Source organism: Hevea brasiliensis, chromosome 6, assembly GCF_030052815.1.
Source record: "Hevea brasiliensis isolate MT/VB/25A 57/8 chromosome 6, ASM3005281v1, whole genome shotgun sequence".
Taxonomy (NCBI): domain Eukaryota; kingdom Viridiplantae; phylum Streptophyta; class Magnoliopsida; order Malpighiales; family Euphorbiaceae; genus Hevea; species Hevea brasiliensis.
In genome coordinates, this window is record NC_079498.1 from 56,382,195 (window position 1) to 56,403,821 (window position 21,627).

Sequence of the window (21,627 nt, forward strand, 5' to 3'; positions counted from 1 at the left end):
TCGTCTTTGTTCTATTCTTCTTATCAATCTCTGTTAGGGTTTCCAACAAAAAAGGCTTGCATGTGCCAGCTGTGGACTGTTGTTTTGTTGCTAGTAATAGATTGAGACAGCCTTGATAGTATTGTTTTGATGCTTTTTAATTTATCTTTATTTTTTTTTTTTTGGTTAGGTCATAGATGGGTGATAAGTGTAATACAACTAGTTCTTCTACTGGCAGTAGAAAGTATAAGAACAAACCCAAGATGGGCGCATTTAATTCAAATTAGTGAAAATAATACCAATAATTTTCAATGCATCTACTGTATGAAATTTTATAAAGAGGGAATTAATAGAATCAAGCAAGACCTTACTAGAGGTCATAAAAATATGATTCGACATCCAAAATGTCCAAAAGATGTGAGGAATCAAATGTGAGAATATATTAGCAAACGAAAAAAGAGCAGAAATTAGTTATGAATATGGAAAGACCGCCTGAATTTCAAGATATTGAAATAAGGGGAATTAGTGAAGATAAGGAAGATGAAGATGTGATGCAAGAAATTGATGTGGAAAACAAAAGGGAACATTGCAGGGTAGTGATGGTACTAACACTTCAAACAAATGAGCAGAGTTCAAGCTCAACATTATTCGACCCGAGGTTGAACTACACTCGTTTATAAGCTTGCAAGTTCGGCTCGTTAAATAGGTTCACAAGCTAGTTTGCTGAATCGGCTCGTGAGTTAGCTCGTTAAATAGACTTGTGAGATGGCCTGTTAAACAAGCTCATTTTTAGGCTAATTTATAAGCTTGTGAGTTGGCTCATTTACAAAAATATTTATAGAAATTATTGTATTTCATAATATTGTAAATATATTTATTTTATTTGTCATTGATCTAAAAATAATATATTATTTAAAAATATGATATAATCAATATATAAATATAGTTATTAGTACTTTAAATTTAAATTTTTAATAAAAACAATGTTAATTTTTATATAAGAAATTAAATTAGTTTATCAGATAATAAATAAATGCTATTAATATAAAATAACATGTTATTAAATATTATGTAATTCAAAATTATAATATAATCAAAATAAAAATTGCATTTATAAAATATAATTATTTGTAATTTATATTTAATTTTTTATGAAAAATCAAGTTAATTTTTATATGAGAAATAAATTAGAACACTAGATGATAGATATATAAAAATTAGACTTAACTATTTTATCCACATTAAATTATTAACTAAATCAAAACTTAACTATGTAGTTTTGGTGTTGGTATGACTCAAAACATTAACCCATCTTTCTCTCCCTACCTTCCTCTTACTCTCTAAATTTTAAACTTCTAAAAAATTAAGTTTCAAGTTTAATACTAATCTATCGGATAAATTTTAACAACTGTCCCTGAACTTATATGGTTGTAACACTACAGTCCTTCAACTTTAAAATGTAACATAAAACCCCCTAAACTTTCAAATTTTGCACAGTAATATCCCTTTGATTTTCAATTATTAATTTTCCAGCTAGAAACTAATGTAAACAGGTCCCACATGGTGTTTTGGCAACAATTTCTCTCTCCTCTCTTATGCAAAGTGTAAAATTATTCTCTCTACACGTGAAAAATTATTTTGTCTATACAGAGGATAATGATTCAATTTACACATGGCTTGAGAGAGAAACAAAAAATATTAATTAAACTCCATGCTGAAATTGTCCAGATTAGCGTCTAACTGAAAAATCAGTAATTAGAGGTTAGAGAGATTTTACTGTACAAAATGTAAAAGTTTATGGGGTTATATGTTACATTTTCAAGTTGAGGGACTGCAATGTTATAACTAGATAAGTTCAGGGACGGTTGTTAAAATTTATCCCTAATCTATTTAACCATTTTTATTACTCTCTATATAGGCTCTTCCCCCCACCCCTTCTCTCTCTCTCTCTCTCTCTCTCTATTAAATTGTTATGGACGCATTGTGGGACCACTTGGCAATGCTCGTTGAATTTTCAAGATTTACTTCCTATTATTATTAGATATTAATTCTTATTTTAATTAAGAGTTATTTCCTTTTCAGAATTATAATCCCTCTTATATAGGGATTACTATTATTTTAGGACTTCTAATTCTAGTAGAATTCCAATAAATATTGTGCAAATTTCTCTTATAAAAGTGTTCACTTGAATTAATAAAATTAAGCATAATTATTTTCAATTAATTTGAGATCTGGACTCTCTCTTCTTCAACGAGTCTAAGGTTAGAACTCCCTTTCAACAAGCTTACGTTTTCATCAACAATATGTTGAGAAAAGAATCGAGATAAAGCAAAAGTTTCAACTTTTGAATTAGATTTCACCATTAATAGGCCCGTGACTAGATCATGAGCAAGAGATCAAAACAAATTGGTATCAAAGCCTGCTGTCATGGACAATATAAATCCGAAAGAAGAACTAAGAGCGCTATTCCAAGAAGCACAAGCATTGACTGAAGCAAGAGTGGCACAGGTTGAATAAAGGATACAAGATCAAATCAAGCAATCAAAGTTGAAACTTGAATCCCAATTGCAAAACTTGTCTCTTCAATTACAAGAGTTCATTCAAGGAACTTATAAGAGCTAAGGCAAGGAAACAGAGGGCGGCTTAGGTAGCAATAACAACTATGAAGGTAACAACAGTAGAATTGATGGAAAAACAAAAGCGAGACCCCGGGCAGCGGTAGTACCAAGGTATACGTAGTTGGATTTTCTATCGTTTGATGAATCCGAAGATCCATTGATTTGGTTACACCGATATGAGCATTTTTTTTTCCAAACCAACGAATGCCTAAAACAGAAAGGGTGAACCTCGCAGCATTCCATATGACAGGAGAGGCAAACTGTCACGGGCCCAATGTAAGAACATCCTTGGGACTCTGTGGCACTTGACTTGAACTCTTTCAAGACAAGTCAGCCAAGAGAATCTTACGATAATCTGTCCGACAAGATGCATATATTAGCATAGGCTTGGCAAGCCAATTAGGAAAACATCATAAGCATTGTATATGAACAAGCATCTCAAACATAATAAATAATGAGACAAATATGTTATGAACATGCTACTTCTTTCATTCATATATTATAATCGATACAACAGGATTGATAGTCCTTACATCACTTGTAGACAGGAGGAAAACTACAAGGAGTACGAGACAAAGACTCACCATACCAGTGGCTAGTTACACCTGTCGCTCCATAGTAGTTAACTATTGAATACCCCCTAAAGAGCATTAACAACACAATGGAGTGTGGCAGAAGGAGACATCACTATGCTTGAAGCATCACACCAATGAAATTACCTAAACATTACTATACTTAAGTCATCACACCCTTAAAATTACATAAATGAAAATAAATGAAAATATCCCCTTTAGTCACTAAAAACTACATTTTACTACCCAAATATTCTACCCAACTCTGGTTCTACAGATTAGAACAAAAAAAACCCCGGCTATCGTGGAACCCATTCAAAGAATATGGCAATTTGAGATTCGGGCCTCCACTTAGTCATAATCCTTTGGGCAAATTGGCTAATCTAAAGCAAATAGGGATGGTTGAAGAATACCAACGTAAGTTCCAAAGCCTTCTAGCTCATCCAACAATAGTTCAGGTAGATCAACTAGTTGATTTGCTTCCTTAGGTCTGATAGATTCAATTTGGATTGATGTAGAAATGCAACATCCCCCAAACTTGGTGGCAACTATGAACCTGGCAAGAGCCTTTAAAAGAAAACAACAGCTAGAAGAAAATTAGACAAATTCATGATTCAATACAAGAACAATATCTACTTCATCAATTCTACCCATAACCAAGACTACTTCAAATCAGGTCATTAGCACATTGCAGAATTCCAGTTTAGGAAGTGTTTTGTCTCCCTTTATTAAAAGATTAAGCAGTCCAGAGATGGCTGAGCAAAGAGCAAAAAGGTTTTACTATAATTGTAACAAATCATATTCCTCCGAGCATCATTGTAAGAAATTGTTTTGGTTGGAGATGGATGATTTAGAGGAAGCAACGAGGCAAAGGGACTATGGGTGATTCATAGTTCTATCCTACTATTGAGCTTGAAGGCAACTTCTTTCTCTAATGGGAAGTGATGTTATGGATGTTAGTAGTATGCCCTAGAGCATATCATTTAGTATGTATCTTATACATATTTTATTAATAAATGGCATTTCCACTTTTCTGTTTATATAATATATTTATGTGTAATAGAAAAGGTCAATTGATATTTTGTTAGAAATATTATTCTTAAGTTGTTAAGAATATGAGTGACAATATTTCTAGCACAAAGTATCATAAATAGGTTCACAATCGAGGATACTTCATAATAAGGACATGACTTATCCAGAAAGATTGTATTTATGTTTGTTCCCAAGTTATTTATATGAGATATAAATAAGATGGAATGGTGAGTCTCATGCCATATAACAAACATGATAGGCACTTATAAATAATAAGTAGGCCGAACTAGTGACACTTATGACAAGCACATGGAGTTTACTCTTGTCAATGTTTTGTCATAAATCATATCAGTGCATATAATCTTTAGACCTGAGATAGCACAGTTATCTTGTATATAGGTAGTTTGAGTTTGATACTGCTTTCATACTTGTACTGTGTATGGGTATATGGGCATGTGTTGGCTCCTACTAGTTATATATGGAGGTAGGTGTTGATCAAGATGGAATCTGTTCCTCTAAGTAAATAGAGATGAAATCCTATGTTCATTTAATTGTTCTTGATGTTTCAAGTTCCTGGCCAGGACAGATAGATTTATTCAGAAAAGAGTTTCTGATGATAAAAATCTTTTTAATCAAGAACTGGAATTAAAAGAGAACATAATATTCATAGCAAATGGAGTTTGACATAAACCATGACTCCAGCTTGAGTTGGGATTTTGTAACAGAGAGATTCTAGTGCATGGTAACATATGATTATAGGTTCATTTAAGGTAAATCTTATTCCTAATTGGGTGGCCATGGCATGCTATGCTAGGTGTTAACCCTGGTCTATGAGGTTCATAAAATGATTTAGAGAAATCATTTATGGTAAGAAAGAGTTCTGATGATATTAAGAGTTGATATCATGTCTCATTGCCAATTAGTGATGAGCCTAGTAAGTCACACACATACACAAGTTATCACATAATTAAATATGATTTAATTAATTAATTAAAGAGTTTAATTGATTAATTAAATAGATTTGGTTTGCAATTAGATTGCAAAGTCCCTAGCATGACTTGAAACCAAATCTAGATTATTGGATGTATAATATAAGTTAAATTTATATTTAAAGTGTTTAAATATGAATTTAATTAATGAGAAATTAATTAATAGAGATTAATTAATTAATTTATATTTGATATAAATTAATTAGAAGAAGAAAATAATTATTTTGGGTTAAGAACTCAAAATTAAGACACAGGGGCATTTTGGTCATTTAACAGTGTGACACGTGGCACCATGAGATGGTGACACATGGCATAACACATAACATTGCCAAATGTTTTTTTAATCATGTAAGATGATTAAAATCAAGATTAAATATAGGTTTGACACTTGGCACAATGTGATTGGGTCACTTAAACCTAGAGCTAATCAAAGGGTGACATGTGACAAGGGTTTAATGTGTTAACCTAGCTATTTAAGTGTTGTTATGAGAAAATAAAATACAACCAGCAGCCACACTCCTTTGTCACGCCACTTTGAGGGTTTTTATCTCTTCTTCTTCATCTCTTATCAATTCAAAGGGATTAGCCATCAATCTCTTGAATTAAGAACACTAAAAATTGTTTCTAGTGTCCTGTTTACATCTTTAATCTCTTAAAAGGCAGAACTTGATTTTCTAATTAATAGAAAAAGCTTTAGAAGCTATTCAAGGGCTGCCATAGGTGTTCTTGGTGTGGACAAGCTAGAGGGACAACATCTGGTGTCCTGAAGACGAATCTCAAAGGCGCAGACACGCTGCAGTGCATCAAGAGGTTAGTGTAATCGTTCTTGATTTAATCTAGGGTTCTAAAATTAATCTGATTAATTTTAAAATCTTAAATGGCAAATACAGATCCAAAAACATATTAAAAGAGTTTTAATATGTTGTTTATCATTGAAATCAAATAGATAAAAATAAATCTTGCATGATGCATGTGACCCTAGGTGAAAATTTTTGAATTCAATGGTATAAACTTGTGTTTTTCACGCTTCCGTTCCTTCAATTGGTATCAGAGCCACTATATTTGCCATTTAGATTGTTGATTATATGATTTAATTGTGTGTTTGATCATGAGATCAAAAGTTCATTGCTAGTTGCAAAGCAAGTTGGCGGCATACTTAAAAAAAATACCATCAATGGTGCGCATGGTTTGGCTTCCATGGGTGGTTTAAGGTTTGACTTTTAATTCTGCAATTGTTGTATGATCTAAGGCCTATTCTTTGACTAATTAAAGTGTTTAATTAGTTGTTTTTATCACACAATAAAATTATGAATCAAATCAGAATTTTAAAAATTGTTTGAATGTGATTCAAATCTGAATTTTAAAAGTTGTTTGAATGTGATTCAAATCTGAATTTTTAAAGTTGTTTGAATCATATTTAAATCTGATTTTTTAAAATTGATTGAATAAAATTCAAATCTGATTTTTTAAAAAATGTTTGAATGTGATTCAAATCTGAATTTTTGAAGTTGTTTGAATGTGATTCAAATCTGAATTTTTAAATTTGTTTGAATGAGATTCAAATCTGAATTTTTAAATTTATTTGAATCATATTTAAATCTGGATTTTTAAGTTGAATATGAGATATTCAATTTAATTTAAGTATGTATGTTTTATTTAATTGTTAAATAGTGATATGCATGATGGATGATCATGGACTATAAAAGACCAATGTGATTGGATTTATTTCTTTTATGTTTCTTTGGGATTGTAAATTAATTAATTTATTTTAATTTATTTTGGGCATGTATTATTAAGTTTGTAATAATTTTTGGGTTGTAATTTCATTTATTTAAGTTCTTGTAAATTCGCCTTGGTATGCCAAGGATTACTATGTAATATTGGATTGCAAGAAGTTCAAGAAGGTCAAGAGCATTGGTGGGACCAGTGGGAGGAATTCAAGATCAAGTGTTGATTATGTACTCCTTCAGCAACTCTTGTAAAATGAATGAATGAAATGCACCTAAGAATGCCCTGATTCAATTCTTGGTGGCTCAGAATTGAATCCCTTAGAAAGTCCATCATCATACCATATTTACTGCTTATCCATGAATGCATGAGATGTATGGGAATGTATGCAATTATATGATATATGCATGCTAAATGGATAATGTGCAAAGCGAGACCTTAATAGTAAATAGAATGACCATAAAATCTTCCAAACAAATGATTAAGTTGGAAATGCTATAATTAAAGTAATTATAACATAGGCCCTCCATTGGGGCAATTATTTTAAGAAATTTTAAATAGTTGCATAAGATGCAATTTATTTAAGAGATTTTCTTAAGAATAATTGTTAAGCATGAGATGTTGTAAATATGTAAATGGTTTAGTGGCCAATATTGGATGTACCTGAGGACATTAAAATTATTTGCATAATTACTGGCTCAATGGGATCAACTTAACTAATGCAAGATAAGTCAATAATGGATGTACCTGAGATTTTGAGCATTAGGGGCTAGGTAAAGGATTGAACCTCACATGAGATGTGATGGGCAAGGAGTTGCTCACTTATAGTTTATTGTAATTCCAATAATGGATGTACCTGAGGATGATAAATAGAATTATAAGAATTCAATCACCCACTAGAAATCCATCCAACTAGGATTTCCGTTTTCTACTTTGGAAGTGTAGGATTCACTAAGTTAGTGGGAGGAGCAATTTGATTAAAAGACCATAATCATTTTGGTTAATTACATGATACATTACTAATTAATCTGGTTATTTTTTGCAGTTAATTTTCTGATAAAAATGAGCACAAAACAACCACCACCATCCAATATCCTTGCAAGCATACTTGATCACAATAGGTTGACAGGACCTAATCATGCGATTGGCTAAGAAATTTGAAACTTGTCCTGAACCTTGAACATATAGGATATGTTCTAGATTCAAATGTTCCTGGTCCCTTACCTCCAGAGGCCACACAAGAGAAACATGAAACTGTGGACAAGTGGAAGGAGCATGATATGAGAGCTAAGTGTTACATGCTTGCTTCCATGAGTAATGAGTTACAGAAGCAACATGAGAACATGCAGAGTGCGAGTGAGATCCTCCTTCACCTACAAGAGTTGTATGGTGAGCACAGCAGGAATGCTAGGTATGAGATATCTAGACAGCTATTCCGTATGAGGATGTCTGAGGGACAGAATGTTGGGGATCATGTCCACAAGATGATTCGGATGATTGAGCAGTTGGAACATCTTGACTTTAACATGGATTTCCAACTACAGACGGATTTGATCCTTCAGTCCCTTCCTGAGTCTTTTGGGAATTTTGTGACAAATTTCCATATGACTAAACAAGAATGCACCTTAGCTGGTTTACTCAACATGCTGGTTATTGCCCAAAAGAATATGCCAGGCAATAAAGGAAAAGAGGTAGCTTTGGTTGCATCTTCTTCTACTGGAAAGTCCAACAAGAAGAAGGGCAATAAGAAAAAGAAACCTCAGATTCCTGGTCCTTCCAAGAAAATAGCTAAACAGAAAAGGAAGACTAAAGCTGATGGTGGCAAAGGAAAGTGTTTCCACTGCCAAAAGGATGGGCACTGGAAAAGGAACTGCCCAGAGTATCTTGCTTCTCTGAAGGACAAGAAGGATACACCTTCGGAAGGTATGTCCATATCTTGTTATTTAGATTCTGATGATACTCATAGTTCATCTACAGCTTGGGTTTTAGATACTGGTGCCAGTTCTCACATTTCTAATGATATGCAGGAACTAGCAAATAGTAGCAGCTTGCGTTCTCAAGATGTTAGAGTCCAGATTGGCAATGGCTCAACTGTTGAAGCTTTAGCCATAGGATCTAAATCTTTTTACATGTTTTGACATGTTTTGTGTTTGGATAATATTTTATATGTACCTGATGTTTTTAAGAACATCATTTCTATATCTAGTTTGACTAGAAATGGCTATGAATTTCAGTTCACTGATGATGTTTGCAATATTTATTTTGGAAATAAATATATTCGTTCGGGTTATATGAATGATGGTCTTTATTATTTGGATAATAATGACAAACACAAATTGAATGCAAGTGATCTAAAAGAATACAATGCCATGGTGAAAACCAACTCAAGTTCAAAATATATTTGGCACTTAAGGTTATGTCATGTTGCAAAAGATAGGATTGCAAAACTGGAGAAAATGGGGATTCTATCCTCATTGAGCTCTGAGCCTACTCCAACTTGTGAATCTTGCCTTCAGGACAAAATGACTAGATCACCCTTTGTTGGACAGGGGCTAAGAGCTGAAAATATTTTGGAGCTAATACATAGTGATGTATGTGGTCCATTTAAAGAAATGACTAGAGGGGGTTTTCATTATTTTATTACCTTTACTGATGATAAATCAAGGTTTTGGTATTTGTATTTGATGAAATACAAACATGAATCTTTTGAAAAGTTCAAAGAATTTAAATCTGAAGTAGAAAATCAAACAGGAAAGAATATTAAAGCTCTTCGATCAGATCGTGGAGGTGAATATTTGAGTACTGAATTTGATGAATACTTGAGAGAGCATGGCATTGTTTCTCAACTGACTCCTCCAGGAACGCCACAGCTGAATGGTGTATCTGAAAGGAGAAATCGTACCCTATTGGATATGGTACGTAGTATGATGAGCTATACTGATATGCCAATCTCCTTTTGAGGATTTGCATTAGAATCAGCTTTGTATATTCTGAATAGGATTCCATCAAAATCAGTTTCTTCCATACCTTATGAGATATGGCATGGAAGAAAACCAAGTCTTAAGCATGTTAAGATTTGGGGTTGTCCAGCTTATATCAAAAAGCTGAACACTGATAAATTGGAGACCAGATCAGAAAAAGGTCGATTTGTTGAATATCCAAAAGATAGTTTTGGATATTATTTTATTTGCCTACTTCACAAAAGTTGTGATAAGTAGAGATGCCACATTTCTTGAACAACAATTTGTCCAAGAAGGAGGCAAAGGAAGGCAAATAGAGTTAGAATTGGAGAATTCTGACCAACCAACATCGGATGGATATAGATCCATCTAGTCAACCTATACCCGTTGATGAAACATCTACAATTTGTTCCTCGTAGAACAACCAGGTATCTCACCCACTGATGAGATATGGTTTTCTTCATGAAGAAGAACAAGAGTTGTCTACTCATGAAGAAGTAGATCATGGAGATGATCCACTTACCTATGAAGAAGCTATATCAGATATAGACTCTTCAAAATGGATTGATGCTATGAAATCCGAGATTGATTCCATGTATAAGAATCAAGTTTGGGATCTTGTTGACCCACCTGAAGGTATTGTACCTATAGGGAACAAATGGGTTTTCAAGAAGAAAATTGGTTCTGATGGATAGGTAGAGACCTATAAAGCAAGGCTAGTAGCGAAAGGGTTTCGCCAAAGGCAAGGAATCGACTATGAGGAGACTTTCTCGCCTGTTGCCATGCTTAAATCAATTAGGATTTTATTAGTAATAGCTGCGTACTATGATTATGAGATTTGGCAGATGGATGTCAAAACAGCTTTTCTCAATGGATACATTGAAGAAAACATTTTCATGGAACAACCTAAGGGTTTTGAATCCCAAGATGGTTCCAAGGTATGCAAGCTAAAGCAATCCATTTATGGGTTGAAACAAGCTTCGAGGAATTGGAACATCCGTTTTGATGAAGCCATTAAATCCTTTGGTTTTATCAAAAATGAGTATGAGCCATGTGTATATAAGAAGGTTAGTGACAGTGCTATCACTTTCCTTGTCTTATATGTGGATGACATACTGTTGATGGGTAATGACACAGGTATGTTGACGACTATAAAGGTATGGTTGTCAAATACATTCTCCATGAAAGACTTAGGGGAGGCAACCTATATTCTTGGGATTCGCATCTATAGAGATAGAGCGAAACGAATAATTGGTTTATCCCAAAGTCTATACTTGGAAAAGGTGTTAAAGAGGTTTAACATGCTTGATTCCAAGAGAAGATTGTTACCAGTGAGACATGGTATCCATCTTTCTAAAGAGATGTCTCCAAAGACACCTGAAGAAAGAGATAAGATGGCCAGGATTCCATGTGCTTCGGCTATTGGAAGTTTAATGTATGCAATGTTGTGTACTAGGCCGGATATCGCATATGCTATTAGTTTAACTAGCAGGTATCAATCCAATCCAGGTTTGGAACACTGGATAGCTGTCAAGAATATTCTTAAGTACTTAAGAAGAACTAAGGATTTATTCTTGATTTATGGAGGTGGAGACTTGTAATTGGATGGTTATACTGATTCTGATTTCCAATCAGATATCGATGATAGAAAGTCTACCTCTGGATATGTGTTCATTTGTAATGGAGGTGCAGTCAGTTGGAAGAGTTCCAAACAAAGCACGACTGCAGATTCCACTACAGGTCGAGTATATTCTTTGCATCGAGATCTTTGCAAAGGAAGCTATTTGGATAAAAAAAGTTCATGACAGAACTTACAGTAGTTCCTTCCATTGAGTCAGCAGTTCCATTACACTGTGACAACAATGGAGTAGTCATACAGGCTAAAGAACTAAGGTCTCACCCAAAATCCAAACACATAGAAAGGCACTACCACATTATAATATATAACAAAATATCAATGGCATTTTCACTTTTCTGTTTATATAATATATTTATGTGTAATAGAAAAGGTCCATTGATATTTTGTTAGAAATATTATTCTTAAGTTGTTAAGAATATGAGTGACAATATTTCTAGCACAAAGTATCATAAATAGGTTCACAATCGAGGATACTTCATAATAAGGACATGACTTATCCAGAAAGATTGTATTCATGTTTATCCCAAGTTATTTATATGAGATATAAATAAGATGGAATGGTGAGTCTCATGCCATATAACAAACATGATAGGCACTTATAAATGATAAGTAGGTCGAACCAGTGACACTTATGACAAGCACATGGAGTTTACTCTTGTCAATGTTTTGTCATAAATCATATCAGTGCATATAATCTTTAGACCTGAGATAGCACAGTTATCTTGTATATAGGTAGTTTGAGTTTGATACTGCTTTCATACTTGTACTGTGTATGGGTATATGGGCATGTGTTGGCTCCTACTAGTTATATATGGAGGTAGGTGTTGATCAAGATGGAATATGTTCCTCTAAGTAAATAGAGATAAAATCCTATGTTCATTTAATTGTTCTTGATGTTTCAAGTTCCTGGCCAGGACAGATAGATTTATTCAGAAAAGAGTTTCTGATGAGAAAATCTTTTTAGTCAAGAACTGGAATTAAAAGAGAACATAATATTCATAGCAAATGGAGTTTGACATAAACCATGACTCCAGCTTGAGTTTGGATTTTATAACAGAGAGATTCTAGTGCATGGTAACATATGATTATAGGTTCATTTAAGGTAAATCTTATTCCTAATTGGGTGGCCATGACATGCTATGCTAGGTGTTAACCATGGTCTATGAGGTTCATAAAATGATTTAGAGAAATCATTTATGGTAAGAAAGAGTTCTGATGATATTAAGAGTTGATATCATGTCTCATTGCCAATTAGTGATGAGCCTAGTAAGTCACACACATACACAAGTTATCACATAATTAAATATGATTTAATTAATTAATTAAAGAGTTTAATTGATTAATTAAATAGATTTGGTTTGCAATTAGATTGCAAAGTCCCTAGCATGACTTGAAACCAAATCTAGATTATTGGATGTATAATATAAGTTAAATTTATATTTAAAGTGTTTAAATATGAATTTAATTAATGAGAAATTAATTAATAGAGATTAATTAATTAATTTATATTTGATATAAATTAATTAGAAGAAGAAAATAATTATTTTGGGTTAAGAACTCAAAATTAAGACACAGGGGCATTTTGGTCATTTTGCAGTGTGACACGTGGCACCATGAGATGGTGACACATGGCATAACACATAACCTTGCCAAATGTTTTTTTAATCATGTAAGATGATTAAAATCAAGATTAAATATAGGTTTGACACTTGGCACAATGTGATTGGGTCACTTAAACCTAGAGCTAATCAAAGGGTGACATGTGACAAGGGTTTAATGTGTTAACCTAGCTATTTAAGTGTTGTTATGAGAAAATAAAATACAACCAGCAGCCACACTCCTTTGTCACGCCACTTTGAGGGTTTTTATCTCTTATTCTTCATCTCTTATCAATTCAAAGGGATTAGCCATCAATCTCTTGAATTAAGAACACTAAAAATTGTTTCTAGTATCCTGTTTACATCTTTAATCTCTTAAAAGGCAGAACTTGATTTTCTAATTAATAGAAAAAGCTTTAGAAGCTATTCAAGGGCTGCCATAGGTGTTCTTGGTGTGGACAAGCTAGAGGGACAACATCTGGTGTCCTGAAGACGAATCTCAAAGGCGCAGACACGCTGCAGTGCATCAAGAGGTTAGTGTAATCGTTCTTGATTTAATCTAGGGTTCTAAAATTAATCTGATTAATTTTAAAATCTTAAATGGCAAATACAGATCCAAAAACATATTAAAAGAGTTTTAATATGTTGTTTATCATTGAAATCAAATAGATAAAAATAAATCTTGCATGATGCATGTGACCCTAGGTGAAAATTTTTGAATTCAATGGTATAAACTTGTGTTTTTCACGCTTCCGTTCCTTCAATGGACGCATTGTGGGACCCCTCGGCAAGGCTGGTTGAATTTTCGAGACTTACTTCCTATTATTATTAAATATTAATTCTTGTTTTAATTAAGAGTTATTTCCTTTTCAGAATTGTAATCCCTCTTATATAGGGATTGCTATTATCTTAGGACTTATAATTCTAGCAGAATTCCAATAAATCTTGTGTAAACCTCTCTTGTAAAAGGAGTCCCTTGAATTAACAACATTAAGCGTAAGTATTTTCAACTAATTTGAGATCTGGACTATCTTTTCTCCAACAAGTCTAAGGTTAGAGCTCCCTTTTAACGAGCTCATGTTTTCATCAACAATAAGTCGAGGAAAGAATCAAGATGAAGCAAAAGCTTCAACTTTTGAATCAGATTTCACTATTAATAGGCCCGTGACTAAATCCTGGGTGAGAGATCATAACATAAATCTTTAAATCTCTCTCTCTCTCATTGAACATTGAATTTTTAAAAGGTTAAAGTTTACCACAAAACTACTTCCTCTCTTTATATATACCTTCAAACATATGTGCTTTCATAATTATTTTCCTACTTAATATTATCCACTTATTGCATAAAAACTAAACTGTTAATATATTAAATATGAATCATAATACTATTGAGTAAATAGCCATGAAATTAGATTGAATGTTTGTATAATTAAGTTGACTATAATTATATTAATATATTTATACCATATAATATCACGTATTTGTATCATATAATCTTTTTAATTAAATATTGTTTTAGAAATTATTAATGAAAAAATACGAAATTTGTTTTTATATTCGCAAGTACATACTCAAGGCTTTGGATGGCATACTAAAGTCAAGTTTATGTAAACATTAACTAATCATATACTGCCAGGCCGTAGCAATCACAACATAATAATAATAATTACTAGAACTAGCTCTAGAAGTAACTACAGATTGGAAAAGAAAAGGCCAATTTGTTACCAAATACTAGCTAATAACAAAGAATAACTAATCAATTAATTAACTACCTAACCTAATTTAAAAAAGAAGAATACACCATGTGAGAGTCCCACATCGGTTGGGAAGACAAAGGAGGCCACCTGGTTTCCCTATAAAAGAAAAGTCAAGAGTAGCATTTGGCATAATCCAACCATGCGGGTCCTAGACAGGCTCCACTAGTTATTATATTTTTAATCTAAATGATTAATTATTAAATTAATATTTATTTAAATTTTCAAATTTAAATTAAAATTTTATTTAATATAAAATTTATTTTAAATTAATATGATATAACAATATTAACAACTTCGAATCGAGCTCGAGCATTGTTCTTTTATAGTACAAACGAGTCGGGCTTGTATCGAGCTTGGTATTTATAATATAAAGAAGTTTACAACGAGCCAAGCTGTTAGAATCTCTCAATTAGTGTAAATCCCTTAATCAGTGTAAATTAGCTGTAAATTAGAATATAATTAGAAATCATTGTATTTATTGGCTATTATTAGTTTCCTAGTTAGTCTTAGCCTTTGTATATGAATTAGAATGCTTGTAAATCATTTTAGTACGAAGAAATATAAAAGAGAATTTCCAAATTCTCTTTTTTACATGGTATCAAAGCAATGCCAAAATTTATTGGCGTGAACAGTGTAGTTCTGGATAATTTTTTTTTTTTTTTGAGTCAAGCTTCTACATCGTTCTAGGAAGGGAGCTGACTATCACCACCCACTTGAGGAGGAAGGACACCAGCCAATCGGCCTACGCCCAGAGTCCCGTCGCCGTCCGGTGAAGCGCGTGAGCTCACGCGCCTCCAGAAGTCTCGCGTCATTCTTCACGCGCCGGCATGTGCACCCTTTTTTTCAATGATTTCTCAGACCGCGCCTCTTGCCAACGACCTTCCCTGTCCAACGCACTTCTAACCAATGTGTTTTTACACCTGCTTTGCACTTTTTTTTTTTTTTTTGTACCTTCCGTTGCCCAGTTTTTACTTTCTATCTTAGTACATATTTCTTTAATTGAAAAATGACTGATGAAAAGAAGAAAGCCTCTGAAATAAAGGCTGGATTTGTTGGTGATAATCCCTCTTTACAAATTAGTCCCGTAAAGTTAGATGGAACTAATTATTGGCATGGTCTAGATCTTGTCTACTGTTCATTCAGACTAGAGGACTGCAGGGATATATCACTAGAGATAGAAAAAAGCCAGAAAGTACTAGTTCTACCTACAGCCAGTGGGAGTCGGATAAAACTCTTATTATGTCATGGCTCATCAATTCTATGCAACCTCATATAGCTCATGGGTATTTACTATTGGACAGTGCCGCTACCATTTAGAGTGCTGTTTCTCAGACTTATTCTCAAGTTGTGAATGATGCACAAGTTTATGAGCTTAGGAACAAGGTTCATGGAATGAAACAAGGTGAGTTGTGTGAGAAAATAGAACAGAAGAAGAATATTGAGAATGATTGAAGAGCTTAATTATTCCCTCGAGTCAATGGTGTCAATTTATAATCTGTACAGGATAACTAAATAGGAAATACAATTCTAATTAAATACGTAATTATAGACACGATTTTAGCACCTAAATATATTCACACAATCACTATAGATATACATATCCTAGCTATTTATGGTACATACAAATCATATGCTCCAAGCTTATTATAAATATATTCAATCCGAGAGCCTCTTGAGAGATTTTCTCAAGATATCTGCTAATTGGTCATTTGAGCTAACAAAACTAGTGGCAATACACCCAGATTCAATCTTTTATCTGATGAAATGACAATCTACCTCTATAGGTTTTGTTCTCTCATAAAAAACTAGATTAGAGGCAATGTAAAATACAGCTTGATTGTCACAGATTAGCTGCATTTGTTTAAGTTCCCCATACTTCAACTCTTGGAGAAGTTGTTTCAACCATATAAGTTCACAAGTTGCCAAAGCCATAGCTCAATATTCTACTTCTGCACTTGACCTAGCAACCACATCTTACTTGCTTTTTGTTATGGAAAGTCAATCACTATATAATTTCTCTGTATATTCTGTATTCCTATTTAGGATTTCTTATTTAGGATTTATTCTTAGTAGAAAACAATTATAGGAATCAATTGTATATATATACCCATGTACAGATTAATTGAAATCATAAGAATTATCTCTTTCTACATGATATCAGAGCAGGTCATCAATCTAGGGTGACTATTTGTTCTCACTACCCAGCTCAGGAGAGACCTTGGCTGCCGACCGGCCGTTTCGATCCCGATCAACATCGCCGGCGTCGCCTCAACCCCCTCATTCCACCACTGTGTACTGTTGCCTGATCCAATATACCATTAAAGGACTTCTGAGTTTTCTTTGTCTCAACAAATGGCAGACAATAAGAATGTTATTTCTGATGTGATTCCGATGATAACTAAGATCACGGAACACAAGCTTAATGGTTTGAATTACCTGGAGTGGAGTAAGACTGTTAGGGTCTATTTGCGTAGCATTGATAAGTATAATCACCTTACTAAAGATCCACCCACTGATGATACACGACAAACTTGGCTAAGGGAGGATGCTCGGTTGTTTTTGCAGCTTCGGAACTCGATTCATAGTGAGGCAATTAGTTTAATTAATCACTGTGAATTTGTTAAGGAATTGATGGATTACTTAGATTTTCTGTATTCTGGTAAAAGGAATATCTCCCGTATTTATGATGTTTGTAAGGCATTCTACCGTGCTGAACAAAAGGATAAGTCTCTCACGGGTTATTTTATGGATTTTAAACGGGTATATGAGGAACTTAATGTATTGTTGCCTTTTGATCTTGATGTGAAAGTTCAGCAGGCCCAACGAGCAATCGTCATTATGAGTTTTCTTGCAGGCCTTCCTTCGAGTATGAGATCGCTAAATCTCGCATCCTCTCTCGATTCGAGATTTCCTCTTTGCATGAAACGTTCACACGGGTCCTTCGCACAGAGAGTACTCAATCTTCACAGCTTGCCAGTAGTGCTCTTATTAGCCGTAATCCAAATGGACAACAGGGTAATAGAAGAGGAAGTAGAGGAGGAATTACAAGCAACAGAAGTAATCAGCGTAATGGAGAGGCTAGTTCTAATCAGGACTCAAGAGGAGTCATTTGTTATTATTGCCATGAGCCTGGCCATACAAAATATAATTGTCCGCAACTTCAGAGAAAAAATCAGCGATCACAGATGGCAAATATGGCAGCAGAGAATTCTACAGTATCTTCCTCTGAGAAAACTATTTTGGTATCTGCAGAGGATTTTGCACAATTTTCCCAGTATCAGGCATCTCTAAAGCCTACTAGTTCCCCTGTCACTGCGATCGCTGAGTCAGGTAAATCCACTACATGCCTTGTGTCTTCTTCATCCAAATGGGTTATTGATTCTGGTGCGACAGATCACATGACAGGTAATTCTAGTCTTCTATCTGCTTTTCAGTCTAATCTCACTTCCTCTACTGTTACTTTAGCTGATGGTTCTACTTCTTGTGTCATGGGTTCTGGAACTGCGAACCCAACTTCGTCAATTTCTTTGTCTTCTGTTTTGTGTATACCAAAATTCTCTTTTAATCTACTTTCTGTTAGTAAACTTACTCGTACCTTAAATTGTTCTGTTTCCTTTTTTCCTGACCAGTGTTTGTTTCAGGATCTTACGACGAAGCAGATTATTGGTAGAGGACGCGAGTCAGGTGGTCTCTACATTCTAAAAAATCATGTACCGCAGTCGCTTGTTTGCTCCAGTACCTTAACACCTCTTGAAGCTCATTGTAGATTGGGTCATCCTTCTTTGTCTACCATGAAGAAGCAGTGTCCTCAATTTCAGTCTTTATCAGTACTAGAATGTGAGTCGTGTCAGTTTGCAAAACATCATCGTTTGCCTTCTGTATCTAGAGTCAATAAACGGGCTTCATCTCCTTTTGAGTTAGTTCATTCTGATGTTTGGGGTCCTTGCTCTGTTACATCTAAAACTGGATTTCATTATTTTGTTACTTTTATTGATGGTTACTCTCGTGTTACCTGGTTATATTTAATGAAGAATCGTTCTGAGTTGTTTTCTATCTTTTGTACTTTTTGTAATGAAATCAAAACTCAATTTAATATTTCTGTGCGCATATTAAGAAGTGACAATGCCAAAGAATACTTTTCAGCACAATTTCAGCCTTATATGACACAAAATGGCATTCTTCATCAGTCTTCCTGTGTGGATACCCCATCCCAAAATGGCGTGGTCGAAAGAAAAAATCATCTTCTTGGGGTAACTCATGCTCTTCTTTTTCAAATGAAAGTACCTAAACACTTTTGGGCGGATGCAGTTTCTACTGCATGTTTTTTTATCAATCGTATGCCGTCTTCTGTCCTTAATTGAGATATTCTTTATACTACTTTGTTTCCTACAAAATCTTTGTTCCCTATTGAACCCCGTATTTTTGGTTGTACCTGTTTTGTGCGTGATGTTCGTCCACAAGTTACTAAATTGGATCCAAAATCTCTCAAATGTGTCTTCCTTGGGTACTCCCGACTCCAAAAAGGGTACCGTTGTTTCTCTCCTACTCTTAATCGTTATCTTGTTTCTGCAGATGTCACATTTTTTGAGTCCACTCCATTTTTTCCTCCATCATCTGTGTATGAGAGTCAGGGGGAGGAGGATGATCTCTTAATATATATTGTCCAACCAATGTCTAGTCCTCTCCCACAACCTGTTCCTTCTGTCTCTAGACCTACTCGACCTCCCGTTGTTCATGTTTATTTCAGGAGATTGGAGATTCCTGACTCGGATCCTCCACCAGCTGCTTCGTTGGGAGATCCTGTACCTCATACTGATCATGATTCTGATCTAGACTTACCCATTGCTCTTCGTAAAGGTAAACGTTCATGTACTTACCCTATCTCTTCTTTTGTTTCTTATAATCAATTGTCTTCTTGTTCTAGGTGTTTTGTTACTTCTTTAGACTCTGTTCCTATCCCTAATACTGTTGATGAGGCACTGTCTCATCCTGGCTGGTGTGATGCTATGAAAGAGGAAATGGAGGCTTTAGATGCTAATGGTACATTGGAACTATTGCCTTTGCCCACTGGTAAGAAAGCTATTGGTTGCAAATGGTTATATACATTAAAGGTAAATCCTGATGGTTCTGTGGCTAGGTTAAAAGCACGCCTTGTAGCAAAAGGATATGCTCAGACATATGGGGTCGATTACTCTGATACTTTTTCTCCTGTAGCTAAACTTACTTCTATTCGCTTGTTTATCTCTTTAGCAGCTATATATGATTGGCCCCTGCATCAATTGGATATTAAGAATGTTTTCCTTCATGGTGATCTTCAAGAGGAGGTGTATATGGAGCAACCACCTGGATTTGTTGCTCAAGGGGAGTTGGGTAAAGTTTGTAGGCTTCGGAAGTCTCTTTATGGCTTGAAACAAAATCCTAGGGCATGGTTTGGAAGATTCAGTGAAGCAGTACAGGAATTTGGTATGCAAAAGAGTAAATGTGATCACTCAGTATTTTATAGGCAATCTGAGGCTGGTCTAATTCTCTTAGTAGTCTATGTGGATGACATTGTCATCACTGGGAGTGACTCTGCAGGTATTTCATCTCTTAAAACCTTCCTCCAAACTCAGTTTCAGACCAAAGACTTGGGATTGTTAAAGTATTTCTTGGGTATCGAAGTTATGAAAAGTAAGAAGGGTATTTTCTTGTCTCAAAGAAAATATGTCCTCGATCTATTGACAGAGACAGGAAAATTAGGTGCTAAGCCTTGTAGCGCACCAATGACTCCAACTTTACAATTGTTAGCAGGGGATAGTGAGTTGTTTGAAGATCCAGAGAGATACAGGAGATTGGTAGGAAAATTGAACTACTTTATAGTCACTCGTCCTGACATTGCTTATGCCGTTAGTGTGGTAAATTAGTTTATGTCTTCCCCAACTGTTGCTCATTGGGAAGCCTTGGAACAAATCTTGTGCTATCTGAAGGGCGCTCCAGGAAGAGGTTTGCTATATGGTAATCATGGGCATTTGAATGTTAAATGTTTTTCACATGCCGACTGGGCTGGATCTAAGGTTGACAGGAGGTCAACTACTGGATATTGTCTTGGAGAAGCAAGAAGCAGAGTGTAGTTTCTCGATCTAGTGCTGAATCCGAATACAGAGCCATGGCACAATCAGTATGTGAGGTAATGTGGATACTTCAATTACTAGATGAGACAGGTTTTAATATCTCCCTGCCTACGAAATTGTGGTGTGATAATCAAGCTGCTCTTCATATTGCTTCTAATCCGGTGTTTCATGAGCGGACCAAACATATTGAGATTCATTGTCACTTTGTTCGTGAAAAGATTCAACAACAGATCATCTCAACAGGACACATAAAAACTGGAAAGCAGTTAGGAGATATTTTCACAAAAGCTCTGAATGGAGCTAGAATTGACTACATTTGTAACAAGTTGGGCATGATTAACATCTATGCTCCAACTTGAGGGGGAGTGTTATGGAAAGTCAATCACTATGTTATGGAAAGTCAATCACTATATTATTTCTCTGTATATTTTGTATTCTGTATTCCTATTTAGGATTTCTTATTTAGGATTTCTTCCTAATTAGTAGAACACAATTATAGGAATCAATTGTATATATATACCCATGTACAGATTAATTGAAATCAATGAGAATCATCTCTTTCTACAAATAGGATAGAATCTGACACCTGATTCTTTCCATCAAGTAATGGAAGAATACCATTTGCACCGGATTGAGCAATATGAG

General features: G+C 34.4%; 1 protein-coding gene across 4 annotated transcripts in view; it reads right to left on the reverse strand.

Annotated features, from left to right (window-relative positions):
• LOC110671169 (uncharacterized) overlaps window positions 1-21,627 on the reverse strand; it is a 76,113-nt gene that overhangs the window by 13,853 nt on the left and 40,633 nt on the right. Inside the window, exon 7 of one of the 4 annotated variants that reach the window (XR_009149499.1) lies at window positions 3,583-3,736. The exons of the other annotated variants lie outside the window; for them this stretch is intronic. The gene's annotated coding sequence lies outside the window, so the exon portion shown is untranslated. The remainder of the gene's footprint in view (window positions 1-3,582; window positions 3,737-21,627) is intronic. 4 annotated transcript variants of the gene reach the window in all.